The sequence below is a fragment of the Pseudorca crassidens genome, chromosome 2 (assembly GCF_039906515.1).
Source record: "Pseudorca crassidens isolate mPseCra1 chromosome 2, mPseCra1.hap1, whole genome shotgun sequence".
In the NCBI taxonomy this organism is placed as follows: Eukaryota; Metazoa; Chordata; class Mammalia; order Artiodactyla; family Delphinidae; genus Pseudorca; species Pseudorca crassidens.
Window position 1 is genome coordinate 34885675 of NC_090297.1, and position 11706 is coordinate 34897380.

An 11706-nucleotide genomic window follows, 5' to 3' on the forward strand; every position below is an offset into this window, starting at 1 on the left:
TGCTGGTCTGCACACTCTTTGTTGCCAGCCCATTGTGAGTTACGTACCAGCGTTCTGAGTAAGCATTTAGAAACATTTTGCAGCAATTTGAAATCCAAGTGTGGTAGTACAAAAAGATAGGTCTGAGGTACATTGTAAATAATTTGAGAAGCATCGCTCTATCTGGTTATCTCTTTTTTAAAAAATATTTTACATTATCCTCCATTGTAGGTTATTACAAGATACTGAGTAGAGTCCCCTATGCTTTACAGTAGGTCCTTGTTGGTTATCTATTTTATATACAGTAGTGTGTATATTTTAATCCCAAACTCCTAATTTCTCCCACTCCCCCCCCCACACTGGTAACCACAAGTTTGTTTTCTGTCTGTTAGTCTATTTCTGTTTTGTAAATAAGTTCATTTGTATCTTTTTTATAGATTCCCCATATGTGATATCATATGATATTTGTCTTTCTCTGTCTGACTTACTTCACTTAGTATGATAATCTCTAGGTCCATCTATGTTGCTACAACGACATTATTCCATTCTTTCTTTTATGACTGAGTAATATTCCATCGTGTGTATGTATATATATATCTCACATCTTCTTTATCCATTCATCCATCGATGGACATTTAGGTTGTTTCTATGTCTTGGCTATTGTAAATAGTGCTGCTATAAACATTGGGGTCCATGCATCTTTTCCAGTTATGATTTTCTCTGAGTATATGCCCAGGAGTGAGATTGCAGGATCGTATGGTAGCTCTGTTTTTAGTTTTTTAAGGAAGCTCCACACTGTTCTCCACAGTGGCTGTACCAATTTACATTCCCACCAACAGTGCAAGAGGGTTCCCTTTTCTCCACACCCTCTCCAGCATTTGTTGTTTGTAGATTTTCTGATGATGCCCATTCTGACTGGTGTGAGGTGATACCTCACTGTAGTTTTGATTTGCATTTCTCTAGTAATTAGTGATGTTGAGCCGCTTTTCATGTGCCTTTTGGCCATCTGTTTGTCTTCTTTGGAGAAATGTCCTTGGTTATCTCTTGTATTAAGGCATGAGCAAAGGAAACCGTGGTGGCATTAGTGGGTCCTCCACAGGGAGGCCCCGGTGTGCAGAATGTCCATCCCACCATTCCGATTGCGGTTTTGTCATCTGCTGACAAGGGAAACCTTCCTAGGAACCCCACCCTTAGTGCAGGCCGCTGCAGCTGACGTGCCTCTCCTGCCTACCAGAGGGCGGGCAAGGAGGCTCAGGCCCAAGCAGCTCCACTGCCCAAGGGCTCTTGGTTCTACTCCAGCTGGAAAGTGGCTGATTCTGTCCAGACCCCGTGGGCGCCTACCGCTGTCAGTCAGGGCCCCACCTGCCCTGTGCTTCCACACTGTACCCTGGAGGGAGGGTGATGGCTGACACAGGCTGTCCTTGAAAAGCTACCCTAAGACCAGACGGTTTATTTTTAAGTGGAGGTGGAAGGTCAGCTCCAGGATTGTGCTGCCACCTCCTGTCTTGACACTGGGCCTCCTTGAGTTGGTACCAGGGATGGGGCATGGCTCCTACCTTTGCTTCCCCATCAACTGGAAACTTCTGATGCCTTGGGTCAACAGAGCAATTCTAGGCATGAGTATTTCTCAAAGCCAAGATGACTCAAGTTGGCAAGTGTGAACCAGAGAAGAGGCCCAGAAGCCAGTTTTGTCCTTCAGTGGGAGGTTACGGGTATTCCATCCTGGCTATGCTTTCCCTTGCCTGTTCTGTCGTGTCTGGTGCAGTGAAAAGAGCCCTGCTACCCTGAGTTAGAAGCCCAGGTATGCTGTTTTGCTGAGTAATTTTGGGCCGTTCACATAACCTTTCTGTACCTCAATTACTGCATTTAGAAAAGGCTAGAACACCCACCTCAGACTGATTCTGAAGATGAATGGAGATAATGCAGCTGGTATGCACAGGCCCTCCAAGTGTGGGAGTGGATATGAGAATGTTTCCCCCCTTCCAGGCAGCTGGGGAAACTGACGAGGACTCTGACTTGGAGGTGGACAGACCTGGTTCTTGCTCAGGCTCAGTCACTTCCCACTGTGTGACCATGGCTAAGTTTCTTAGCTTCTCTGAGCCTCAATGACCTCATCTATAAAGAGCAAAATATCCACCTGCAAGGTTGTTGTGAGGATTGAATGCAATCAAACATACAGAAGAGCATGGCACACAGTAGATGCTCATTAATTTAACACATTTTTCTTACTAATGCTGGAGACTGGGTCCACCAGGTCAGGCATCGGGAATACCATGGTGAGCAAAGAGAGAGCCCCTCCCTTGCCTAAGACTTTAGTGAGGGAAATGACATTGTAAGGGAAACAGATATGCAGACAGATAATCAAGTCACACCCAAGTGGCACATATTACAGAGAAAGGTACAGAATGCTAAGTGAAGATGTGACAAGATAATTTAGCTGACTTAGGGGCATCAAGGAGGGCTTTCCTGAGGAGGTGATAATTGTGCTAGGATGAACGAGAAGAGTTCCCGACAAGAAACAACATATGCAAAGCTCTGTGATAGGGTGAATCCCAGTAAATTAAAGGGACGGAACAGAGGCCAGTGTGGTGAGAACTCAGGGACTGAGAGGGCGTGGGGTAAGGTGGGGGTGCAGAGGAAAGGAGAGGCCAGACCTTGCAAGCCTTGTAGGTTGTGTTATGGATTTTCGTCTTTGTTTGTATTTTAAGTGGGGGTGGGGATCACATGATCATTCTGGCTTTCAAAAAGGATCCCTCTGGCTGCAGCTGGGAGGTGAAGTGTGTGCACCAATGTGGATAGAGTTGGCTCTTGGGAGACCCTTGCTATGGTGCGGGACTGAGGAAGGAGTTTTGGGCTAAGGCAGTGATGATGGAGATGGAGAGGAGGGGACAGAGATAACTGAGGATGTGAAATGCAGCATTGTCCAAGTGTGTCGAGGACACTTCTAGACTCCTGCCTCGCACTAGCACTTGACTGGTGCTACCAGAATAGGAGCAGGTTTGGGGGAATAAGCTCATGAGTCAGGTTTTGGATGGGTTGTATTTGAGGTATTTCTGAGATGTCTAAGGAGCAATTACCATTCTTCATTGGATCTGGTGAGATACAGCTCACAAGTACCTTTATCAAGAGCATTTTCAGTGAGTGATGGAGCAGGAAGCTTGTAAAGGGGCACGAAGAGACTCATGGGGGTGATGGAGGTATTCATCATCTTCATCGTGGTGGTGGTTTCATGGGTGTAGACATATGGTGAAACTTACCAAGTTGTACACTTTCAATATGTACAGCTTATTGTACATCAGCTATACTTCACTGAAGCTGTCAGGAAAGGTGAGTGGAGCTGAGAAAGTGGAGACAGAGGTCTGTGGTAGAGGTTAGAAACACAGAGAGTGGTTGCTGGAGAAGATGTGAGGTTGAGGGAGTTGGCTTTTGTTTTTGTTTAGCAAGGTGATTTGAACGTGTTTAAAGGCTAACAGGAAAGATGTGATGGAGAAGTAAAGTTAGAAAATCCAAAAGAAAGAAAGGATAATAAGAAATACTAGGTCCCCAAAAAAGGGGAAGGCAGGGCACCAAAACCCAGGTGGAGAACTGGGCTTTGATGAGAATGTCAGCTCCTATGCTGAAATAGAAGGGGAAAGTGAAGAGGATGGGTGTAGGCTTGCATGTGTGTGTGTGTGTGTGTGTGTGTGTGCGCGAAGATAAGGAATAGTGTTTTCTTTCTCTGTCAGGTAGAAGATGGAGTCACCACTGAGGATGAGGAAGCAGGTTTCAGGAGCATGGTGAAGGTGTGAAGTGGCCATTGGAGGGTGGTTGGTTATGGGCAGTGTTCAAGGCCCATTTGATATGAGGGTCCCAGAGTTACAGGGAAGGCCTCTGCCCTGTGGTGTGCAGTTCTCAGCAGTGTTCGGCTGCTGGGCAGAGGAAGCCACAGGAACAGATAGGGAGGGGTTTGCTCAACCAATGAGATCTAAAGACAGAGGGGCAAGAGAATTCATGGCATTAGCAAGACTGTTATTGAAATTTCGGACCTTGACGGTGAGCTGTAATAAAGAAGGACATGACTCATAAGTGTCAGACTCTATCTGTCAAGTAGATAAGAAGTAACAAGCGTTGGTGAGGAAGTGGAGAAAAGGGAACTCTTGTCCACTGTTGATGAGAATGTAAATTGGTGCAACCACTGTGGAAAATAATATGGAGGTTTCTCAAAAAATTAAGAATAGAACTACCATATGATCCAGCAATTCCACTTCTGGGTATATATCCAAAGGAAATGAAAACAAGATCTCGAAGAGATATCTTCACTCCTGTGTTCGTTGCAGCATTATTCACAATAACGAAGATACGGAAACAACCTAAGTGCCTGTCAATGGACGAATGGATAAAGAAGATATGGTATATATACAATGGAATATGATTCAGCTATGAAAAAGAAAGAAATCCTGCCATTTGTGATGACATGGATGGTCCTTGAGGGCATTATGTTAAGTGAAATAAGTCAGAGAAAGACAAATACTCCACAATATCACTTATACGTGGAATCTAAAAACAGAACAAAACAAAAAAATCAGACTCATAATAAACAGTAGAAAAGTGGTTGTGAGCAGCTGGGGGGAGGGGAAGGAGAAAGACATGAGGAAGAAGAGGGTGAAGGACTGGAAGAACAAAGAGGGCCAGTGGCTGGAGATGCCTGTGTGATGAAGAACAGGTGGAGGGGACCTGTGCAGTACATGTGGTGGGAGAGTGGAACTGTGGTCAGAGGGCGGGAGGTCCGAGTTGTGATTTTTAGAGCTGAGGGCATTGTAGTTGTGGCAGGTGGGGACGTGGGAAGTGGTGAATGATTGAGCGGGTGCATGAGTGAATATACGTATGTGGTCACCTGAGCCATTTTCTTTGTCCAGTTAGCCCAACAGTCTGTCTTTTTTTTTTTTTTTAATTTTTAAAAATCCTTTAGTTCTCAATAACCTGACCCCAACCCCCTCAACTTTTTCAGTCTTTCTTCATGTTTCAGCTCAAATTGTCCTTTCCACCAAGAAGCCTTCCCTGATTCCTACTCCAGGAGGGGTACTTGTGAGAATTAAGCACCCTCTGAGGTAGAGGGATGCCCTACACCATAATCTCCTCGTCTGTGTTCCTATATGTTCCCTACCCTGGTTGAAACCCCATGGCAGGCACTCGTTCTAATTATTATAAGAAATCATAAATGGCAGCTCACATCCACTGAGTGCTTATGTGTCGAGCTCTGTGCTGAGCTGTACCATACAGTTCCCTACTTTATCCTCATTGCACAATAGGTTTTCGGGTATGATGACACCCTCTTTATCAGATGAAAAAGTTAATACTACAAGAGGGAGGGTTGTGTTACCACAAGTAGTGGTTTTGCTCGTCTTTGCATCTCTACTCCCAGAGCAGAGAGGGGTGATGATTGGTGAACCACCCAGGTATTCTGTCTGCTTTTCTCATCCTGCCCAATTCCAGCTGCCTGAGTCACACCTGACCCTTAGTACAGGGCCCATATTGCCCTCAACTTCCACAGAAGCACAGAACTAAGTATAGAAGAGCTCTCTGCAGTGAGCTAGTCCAGCTGCCCTGTTCATGCTGAGACCCCTGTTATATATTGAATATTTGTGTGCCTCCCCTCCATTCATGTGTTGAAGCCCTAACCCCCCAAGGTGATGATATTTGAAGATGAGGCCTTTGGGAGGTAATTAGGGTTAGATGAGGTCATGAGGGTGGGGTCCTCATGAGGTCATGAGGGTGGGGTCCTCATGATGGGATTAGTGCCCTGATGAGAAGAGACACAAGAATCAGAGCTCTGTCTCCCTCCCCCACTACCCCTTTCTGCACATGCACTAAGGAAAGGCCATCTGAGAACACAGTGAGACGGTCACCATCTGCAAATCAGGAAAAGAGGGCTCACCAGAAACCAAATTGGCTGGCACTTTGATCTTTGACTTCTCAGCCTCCAGAACAGTGATAAATAAATGTCTATCATTTAAGCCACTCAGTGGTATTTTTTTCTGGCAGCTTGAGCAGACAAAAACAGTCCCTCTTCCATATCCTCTCAAAGTGCTCACACCTTCTTTCCCCTTGTGCCAGGGAGCTTACTACTTCCCTGAGGCAGCCATCCATCTTGGAAGAGCTCTGCCTGTGGGTAAGTTCCTCCATCTTCAGGGAGGAAATCTGCCCATCAGGGCATCCACACAACAATCCACGCTCTGTCTCTGGACCCCACAGAACAAGGCCATTCACTCTTCCCCAATACCTCTTCAGATATTTGCAGGCAGAGATCTTGACCATCCCATCCATTTCAGGTTTCCACAGGGACAGAGGCCATGTCTGTCTTGTTTATTTGCATGTCCTCACACCTTACACAATTCTTGCCCCAGAAAAAAAGCCTGTCACATATTTGTTAGTTGAATGATCAAAACTACTTTTCTCCAGGTTAAGCATTTCCAGTTCCTTTAACTGTACTTCCAAGAACTTTGTTTCAACCTTTTCTCCATTCTCTTTCCCCACCATGCTTCCATGCTCATTTTTCAGAAACTGAATTTTTTTTCTATCAAAGAATGGGGTGTTGATTCTTGCAGCTTGACAAATTGTCAAACATTCCTCCTACATCTTCCCTCTTGCTGTACTCCTCTACCTAATTTATCTTTCCACATTACAGACTCCTCAAATGTAAAAAGCAAGGAAAAGGAAAAGAAGAGCTGACACTTGTTTATGTTCCCTAATGCTACCCCCAAAGTGCTCCATGCTGTTCAGATGAGTCTAACCTAAGACAGGAGGAGAGGCAGGCAGTGAGGGTGTTCAGGACCAGAGCTCTGGAACCCAGAAGGACAGATTGCAAATCTCAGTTCCTCCACTCCAGAGCTGTGTGACCAGGCAGGTAGAAACCTGTCTGAGCCTGGGATTCATCACTGGTAAATACCACCTCCCTCCTGCTTCCACCTCAGGGCAAGAGTAAATGAGAACATCGATCGCTGAGACAATGCCCTCAGCAGGGCACCAGCACATGGTGTCCAGAATATTGATGATGGTGAAGGAGAAGTGAGGGAGACAGTGGGTCCTGCAGTAGAAGGATGATGGTGTCTCAGTCAGAAGGAGCTAGATTCAAATTCCAGCTCATTCATTGACTAGATGGTCTCCTTGGACAAGCAACTTTGCTTCTCTGAGCTTCAGTGTCCTCATCTGCAAAAATGGAGATGCAAAGTGGATGGGAGGACTCATTGGTGGCATGAAAGTCCCCAGCATGGCGAAAGGTCCTCAGCAGATGTTTGTTCTTTGTCCTTTCCCATGTGGTATGAGCTCCCGTATCTCCCTCTCAAGGAGTCATTCAGGAGGGAGGCCTGATTCCCTTGAATAGACAGGGGGCTACATCACGGTGGAGGAAAAAGCACAGGCTCGCTGGGCTCTCACAAGGAAGGCATGTGTCCTTTACAGCACGAGACCAGTCCCTATGTATGCTCCGGCACCCCTTTTCCCGGTGCTTCCCACCATCTACTCCTTCACAGCAGTGTTATTCTGGACCAACTGAACTTGCTGCTGAACAGAAGCACATAGTACATATTTGAATATTTATTGAGTGACTAAATGAATGTAAGAGAATAAAGATCAGTCCTTTTTTTTTTTTTTTTTTGTACTGGTAGACCTAAGTCACTATTCATCTTGCATTTGTAAATATTTTTAAATTATAAAAGAAATATATGTTGCTTCTAGAAAAACAATTCAAAAATACAGCTGTTCAAAAAGAAAAAAATAACAACCCCATGCAATCCTACCGTCCAGCCATACCCACTGGTGTTAATAACTTGCCATATCGATCCTTCCAGGCATTCTTCTAAGCAATCACATTTCAACATCCATTGTTTTGGGAATTTCCTATTGTTTGGGAACCGGTCTTATTTTTCTTTTCACTTTGTAATATTGTGGATGTCTCTCCACGTCATTGCAAATTCTTCTAAGACATCTTTTGATTTTACTATTTGTGTGGTATTGCATTGTATGAATATTCCATAGGCAAATCTTTTATCATTTAAGAAACAAACATTAAAAAATCCCTCTCGATATTTGTATCGCTAGCACTGTCCCCCAGTATTTGATATGGCTCTTAGCAAGGCCAGAAGGGCACTAGCACTGATGGATGCCGTGTGTTACTTTACACACAAGCCCCTCTTTGACCTACCCTGCAGGTGCTGAGCGGTGGGTGGTGTGTGTGGTGGTGGAAAGCAGGGCTCTGAGGTCAGTCAGGCTGCCTGTTAGGGAAACTCTTCAGTTTCCCCATTTGTAAACTGAGGATAAGAATACCTTTTTACGAACTTGCCAAGAAGACGATATGAGTTAATATATGGAAAGTGCCGAGCACAGAGAATGCCTGGCGCGTAGTATGTAATCAACAAATGGCAGCTCTCCTTATTAATATTGTAAGGAAGTTATGTTTAGCTCCAATTTGTAGATGAGGAATCACCTAACAAATAGCTGGAATGACCTGCCCATTGACACAAGTTTAAGAGAGTCTAAACTCTGGCTCCGAAGGGAACTAGAATTTGTTTAGCGTCTGTAAGGTACCACACGCTACAGTAGGCATTTTGCATAATTTTGGATAATGTCACCTTGCACCATTTCGGGTCCAGCAAATATGGCATATAGAATATTCTAAATCATACTATCACATGGATATTGTTGTCCTTGTTTGGTGGAAGGAAACTTGAGTCCTACAGAGGTTGAGGGACTTACCCAAGTTCTCACAATGAGCAAATGGCAGGGCTGGGATTGGAACCCTTAACTGCCGTGCTTGCCGGTCTCTCAAGCAAGTCTCAGAAGTGGCTTGCTCAAGGTGTCACCGTAGTTTTTACTCTGTCATACTACCTCCCCAAATAGTCTTGTGGAATTTTCCAGGAATCTGGGGCTGGAAGTGATCTCTATAGTCATTAGACACTTGAGGAAGATGACCAGGACAGCAATATCCTGACTGTCAAAAGATCACACTCGGGCACCCAGAAGGCCAAGGAGGTGAAACACGAGAATCCCAGGCTGGAGAGCAGAAGTCTCTCTCAGCAGCATCCCCTCCCCCCCGCCCTGCGTGGCCCTTCCCTCTCCCTTTAGCCCAACAGGAAGAGGCCGTTGCTGTTTGCTTTAGGAAGAGCTCACACAAAGAGACAATGCCACACCTTCCCCTGGCCCCTCATTTTCCCTCTGCTCCAAATAGTGAAAGTAGGAGTAATAATAATGATCATGATAACACTTATTGAGCGTTTATTACTTATCATGTGCTAAGGGCTTTTCACATGTTTCCTCCCCCCAAAGTTAATCTTCACAATAGCCTCTAAGTTGTGGGCTGTCATCATTCCTGTTTGACAGAGGAGGAAACCGAGGCTCAGAATGAGCAGGTAGTTTGCTTTAAGTAGTTTGCCTCTGCAGTGAAGGGGCCTTGGCTGGACCCCAAGTCTGTCTGATTGCAGAGCCATCCATCTTAGTCAGTATCCTGAACGCAAAGTCAACATTGGTACTGGGGACACTGTGGCAAAGGGACGCCACCGCTTCACCAGTGTAGCTGGAGAAAAGAAGAATATGGAAGTAGCCCCTGAGATGGGGGTCTGAGTTATGACTTGTCCCTGGTTTCCTGTATGACCTTGGGCAGATGACTTACCCTCTCTGTGCCTCGAGAGACCTCAGGAAGGCAGGGGTGAGGCTGAGAGGCCCCACGGCCACCTCTGGGCTGTGTGATGACGGCAGGAGAAGGAAAGCAGGCACAGGAGCGTGCCTCCAAGGGCCGAGTGAGTGATCAGGACCCGCCTGGGCCCCACTGCCAGCTCTGTGACCTCCACTCGCTGTTAAGAGCATTTAAGTTTACTTCTACCTGAAGTTAAGTTGTAACTGTAATTGTAAAACAATGCTGGTTGGGGAAAAAAAAAAGTACATATGAAATATTTCTTTTAAAAAAAAAGAGCACCTGGCTTTGGGTCAGACGGTCTGTGTTTTGACCTGGACCTCTCATTACTAAGGGTGTGGAGTGAAGTCCAGTCTTCCCCAGCTGGAGCTGGGCCCCAGGTCCAGTCCCATCGCCTCTCCGGCCTCGGTCTCGCAATCTGTGAAATGCGGGCATTTTTCACATAGCATCTGACGCGCTCGCCCTGGCGCACTCCTGTGGGGCCCACCTCAGTTCTTGTCCTGATGCCTCTCTCGGCCCACCTTGGTGTCTGGGCAGGTGGTGGAAGGGCCTGGCCGCGGCGGGGCAGCCAGGGATGGGGGCTCAGGTGGGCAGAGGGGAGGAGAGGGGCACAGTGCCATGAGACAAACCGCGCCTGGCTTGGCCCCTGCATCCCCCCTGAGTGGTGTGGAGGGCCTGGCCTGAGATCAGAGGTCCACCCGCGTCAGCCCCGGCCCGGCCCTCGCGTCAGGAGGCGCCTTCTCAGCGCAGAACAATGCGAGCTCTTTGAAGGGCTGGGCAGCAGGGGATGGGTGTTTCTCCAAACACAGGGCCTCCTTTGCAAAACAGGCTTTGATTCCCAGGCCCGGAGGCCCCAGGTGCCTGTTGGGCGGCAGGCGGGGGCTGGGGGCTTTGTTTGGCAGGAAGAGGGGCCTTGGAAACTCAGGAACAAAGCCCGGGACAGAGCTGGCTGGGGCTGCAGACAGGCCTGGGCAGATAGGTCAGGGCTGGGATGCCAGTGGGGGAAGTGGACCCTATGTCTCGGGCCAGCCCCTTTTCAGCCGGGCTCACCCAGGGTATTTCTGGCCTCCTCTCACGGTGGGTCCAGCTCTCTCACGTATACGGCAGGTGCTGTGGGACCTGCAGGCTGTCATGGTGGTCCGCTGGTTCCCAAAATATCTGTTTAGGAATGAAGTGGGTAAAATGTGGAGCCCAGGACACAGAATTCAAGAGGAGGGGAGGAAAAAACGCTAACTCAGAGTCCACTGGGCTGCACTCAAGGACCTAGGTCACCTAGGCCAGACACTGGGCTGGGTACGTGACATGCATGTGTCTCTGAGTTAATCCTCATTTTCTCACTTGACAATGACCTATGAGACCCCACAGGACCTCCCTGAACTCACCTCCTGTCACTCTCCCTCCCCATCGCTTGCTCCACTCCAGCTACCCTGGCCTCCTTTCCAGAACACACCAGGCATGCTCTGGCCTTAACATCTCCACACTGACGTGTCCCTCTGCCCAGAAGGCTCTGGCGTGGCTGACCCCTCACTCCTTCACGCCATGGCTCCCAGTGAGACCCACCTTCCCCTGACCACTCTGCAGGCCGTGCCTGCCAGCCCCCTGAGCTTTCATCCCCCATAGCCCCCTTTTTTCCCGCTTAACATAATACACAGTTACTTATTTATTGTGCTGGTTATTGACTCTCTGTCTCTCGACTAGAACGTTAAGCTACACTGAGTCAGGCACTGCTGTCAGTTTTATCCACTCACGGACCCCCTGCACCTCCAACAGAGCCTGGTACATAGTTGGCACTTGCAAAGTTAATTTTTTTTTTTTAATTTATTTTATTTATTTATTTTTGTCTGTGTTGGGTCTTCGTTGCTGCGCGCGGGCTTCCTCTAGTTGCGGCGAGCGGGGGCTACTCTTTGTTGCGGTGCGTGGGCCTCTCATTGCAGTGGCTTCTCTCATTGTGGAGCACGGGCTCTAGGCGCGTGGGCTTCAGTAGTTGTGGCACACAGGCTCAGTAGTTGTGGCTCACGGGCTCTAGAGCACAGGCTCAGTAGTTGTGAAGTAGGCACACGAGC